Source organism: Nannospalax galili, unplaced genomic scaffold (assembly GCF_000622305.1).
Source record: "Nannospalax galili isolate Female #2095 unplaced genomic scaffold, S.galili_v1.0 scaffold996, whole genome shotgun sequence".
In the NCBI taxonomy this organism is placed as follows: Eukaryota; Metazoa; Chordata; class Mammalia; order Rodentia; family Spalacidae; genus Nannospalax; species Nannospalax galili.
Genome location: NW_008339436.1, coordinates 1,618,258 through 1,622,704, shown reverse-complemented (window position 1 = coordinate 1,622,704; position 4,447 = coordinate 1,618,258).

The window sequence follows — 4,447 nt, the reverse complement described above, 5'->3', positions numbered from 1 at the left end:
TTTTGTCTTTTTAAGTCAGGGTCTTCCCATAGCCCCAGCTGGCCTGGAACTTGCTATGTAGACCAGGCTGGCCTCGATCTCATAGAGATTCACTTGCCTCTGCCTCCCAAGTGCTGGGATTAAAGACATGTGCCACCATGCCAGGCTCCCCTAATTTTTTAGACCTTTCACTATGTGGTCCAGCTGGCTAGATTACAAGTACTTACCACCATGAATAGCTTTCCAAGAGCTGCTTTCAACTTTGTTGACTCTATTGACCATCAGCCATCCATGTTGCTGGTTTCCTCTCTTAAATATATTTTTTCTTCTATTTATTTTCATTTTTTCTCCCCTAGCTTCTTAAGGTGGAACCATATCCACTTAAAATTTGCTTATTTTTTAATATAAGTACTCAGGGCTATAAACTTCCACTGAATACTGTGTGGTACACCATACAAATTCTAATGCATTTGTTTTTTGCCTTTTATTAACATATATTAATTATATAATGGATTTCATTATAATATTTTCATGCACATAGACTGTATATTTGGATCATATTCACTACCACTCCCTGTTACCCTCTCTCATCCCCTCCATTTCCCACTGGTCCCCTGCCTCTAGTTGCTCTAATACTTTCATATAGATGATCCAGTGAGTTACATTAAGGTTGCTTACAGGAGCATGGGTGAAGAGTTGTTTACAGAACAAGTGGCCATATTACTGAAGAAAATATCTCTCCTCCCCCAGAAACCATTAACCCTCAGGGAGGGGTAGAGCCTAGTGAGTTCCTTCCCTCTTCATGACAGTGCTGGCAGGCCCAGTCTGGTGCAGATCTTGTACAGGTAATGACAGATACAGTGAGTTCAAGAGCACATGTCATTCCCAAATGTGGTTTTATTCTTGTTAAAATTGGCATTTTTTTTAAATTGACATTTTTACTGGGTATAGTGTGTGCCAGCACTTGGGAAGTAGAGGCAGGTAGATCTCTGTAAGTTTGAGACCAGCCTAGTCTACATTAGGAGTTCCAGGCCAGGTGGAGAGATCCTGTCTCAAAAAAAAAAAATTGGCATTTTCTAGTTAGACATGATGGCTCATGCCTAAAATTCCAGCACTTGGGGATTCTGAAATAGGAAAATCACTGTGAATTCAAGGCTATTCTGGACTACATGATAAGTTCCAGATCAACCTGGGCTACAGAGTGAGACCCTATCTCAAGACAACAAAAGAAAGTTGACATTTTCTTTTTTAAAAAATATTTTATTAGCTGGGCGTGGTGGCGCACGCCTGTAGTCCCAGCACTTGGGAGGCAGAGGCAGGTGGATCTCTGTGAGTTCAAGGAGGCGTGAGCCACCACACCCGACTATTATTTTTATTTTATGTGTATGAGTGTATTGCCTGCATGTATGTGAGTGCACCCATGTCGTGCAATGCTGCAGAGGTCAGAAGAGGGCTTCGGATTCCCCCTGGAACTGGAGTTAAGGATGGTTCGTAGCTGCCATGTGGGTGCTGGGAATCGAACCTGGGTCCTCTGCAAGAGCAGTCAGTGCTCTTAACCACTGAGCCATCTCCCCAGCCCCTGAAAGTTGACATTTTCTAAAACTTACCCTGTAATTCATCTTAAATCCATGGAATCTTAAAAGAATCTCTCAATTTTTAAATCAATAGAGGATTTCTGACTCTTGTGTGTGCGTGTGTGTGTGTATGTGTGTGGACACCATGTCTGATTCCAAACTTTTGAAATTCACTGGTTTGTTTCAATCCTCAGGAAGAGAGTCTTTCTTTGTGAAGATGCAGACATGAAGATGTCCTTGCCAACACGCTTCTGCATTTGCTGCATGTAGTGTTTAATAACTATCAATAGGTCACAGGTCAATGGTAAAGTTCAAATCTTCGATAGGTTCACAGCTTTGGTGGTCTACTCATTTTTCATAAATGAAAAAAAGGATATTAAAATCTCCCATTACAGGGGCTGGAGAGATGGCTCAGCGGTTAAGAGCACTGACTGCTCTTGCAGAGGACCCGGGGTTCAATTCCCAGCACCCACAAGGCAGCTACAAACCATTCTTAACTCCAGTTCCAGGGGAATCTGAAGCCCTCTTCTGACCTCCGCAGCATTGCATGACATGGGTGCATTCACATACATGCAGGCAATACACTCATACACATAAAATAAAAACAATAAATAAAATGTTTTAAAATCTTCCATTACAAGACTCAAAAGTCTCTTCCTCAAATAATACAGAACTCAGTCATGGCAGGGCTGTAGCTCAGTAGGAGAGCCTTCACCCCGCTGCCTGTGAGGTGCCAGGTCTGTTCCCCAGCTCAACAATGAAAAAAGTGAAGGTGAATTCACAGAACACAAAATAACTGCAAGGTTTCTATTTGTATACAGAATTATACCCTCAACATTACTTGAAAACAAAGACTCCCAAGATTTCAACGAGCTCCCATTTTAGGGTCAGGTAGTTACATTGAGGGCTAAGTTTGATTGTAAAGGAGCAGGCCCCATACACTTGGCTTCTGGGGAAGGAAAGTGCCAAGAAGAACCAAGGTCCTTTGAAAATTAAGTGAGAAGAAGTCAGAAGATGGCCCAGTGGGTAAAGGTGCTTGCCAGCAAGACTGATGACCTGAGATTGATCCCTGGAACCCACATGGTGGAGGGAGAGAACTGACTCCCAAAAGATATCCTCTGACCTCTACAAATAAGCTATGGCATTACTCCCCACATACCCGCACACACAGACAAAGGCATAAATTATTTAATAACTGTAATTTTAAAGCTCTTAAAAGAAAGACAATTGGACAAATAAGAAATGGTGGAGATGTAAGACCTTGCATAACTAAAGAAAACCACAGAACTTGTACTGTGTCAACTCCCCACCTCCAAACCACACACACTCTCATCTGAGTACTGGTGGAATGACAACAGAAAGGGTCCTAATTATTTTTAACTCCTATAAAAACAGCAGAGTATGGTAGTGCATGTACTACCAGAAGAGGCTGTCGGATCCCCTGGAACTGGACAGACAGTTGTTAGCTGCCATGTGGGTGCTGGGATACAAACACAGGTCTTCTGCAAGAACAGTCAGTGTTCTTAACCGCTGAGCCATCTCTCCAGCCCCACTACTATCACTATTAAAGATGAAGATAAAATCTTCATAAACTCCAGACATGAAGAACAAATACATTTTAAAGGAGGAGACAATTAGATTATCCTTATGCCTTTCAAAACTGACTTCAAAGCAAGGTATTAGTAATAACTGTTATGGTTTGCATGTGAACTGTCCCCTATAGGTTCCCATGTTTGAACACTTGGTCCCCAGCTGGTGGAGTTGTTTTGAAAGGTTTTGAACCTTTAGAAGGTAGAGCTGGAAGCTGCCCACAGGGGTGGAAGGCTTTGAGAGCTTTATAGCCTGGCCCTGCTTCCTGTCTTCTCTGTGCTTCCTGACTATGGACCCAGTGAGACCAGCACTGTTTCTACCACCATCCCTTCCCATCCTGACGGACTGTATCCCTTCTTAAACTATAAGCCAAAATAAGCCCTTGTTGTGAGGTGTTTTGTCACACCAGAGCTTAATGCAATAATCAAATGTCAATTTTTCAAAAACTCAGTGACCAAGGATTGAACCTCAGCCACACACAGCAAGAACAGAGGCCCCATAAGAGCCCTGGCCACATGCCAAGAGACCTGCAGACAGATTGCTACCAAACACACCTTCTCCATGGTCCTTAAACTGGAAGAGCAAAACCATCATAAACAGACCAGGCAGGGGGCACACGGTGGGAGCAAAAGCAAGGACAGACTGTGTCTCTGTTCCTGCCCACAGGCAGCCTTGAGCGGGTCTCATCATCTGTGCTTCAATTTCCCCACTGGTCAAGGGTGGTAAAAGTGGGACACCAGGCTGGATGACCCCTCTGGCTCTCCCTGCTTTCATAGTGTGAGGCAGATTAAAGGGAGCATACAGGTGAACACTCCATGGAGCCCCCCAGCAACTCAAGGACAGCCTCCAACAAGATCCCTTCACTGCTGTGGAGAACATCTCACGACAGAGAGCCAGAACCCATCTGCCTGACGCCGGGGAGCAAGGATGAGCTGTTGCACCCATCAGTCCAGATAACGTGATCCTCTCATGCCAAATCAACACAGGGCTGGTTAGTTAAAAGCACCAGCATTTGGGATCAGATAGAACCGTGGTTAATCTGTTTTCTGTAATAAGAGAAGGAAAGCAGTATCTGTTGGAAGGGAACCTGATACAATTCCCTTCGATGAGATTTTGTAAAATGAGAGAGCCTCGAGGTCATGACTGACCCTCAAGGCAAGAAGGAAAGCATTAGACAGAAACAATGCAGTATATGGAGCTTCCATTTACAGCCTGGAGAGGAGCTTCTTTAAGAGTGAGAATGAGGGGATGGGGGCATGAGAGAGATGGTGGGGCCAGGAGAGCAGAGGTCACCTTTTGAGATC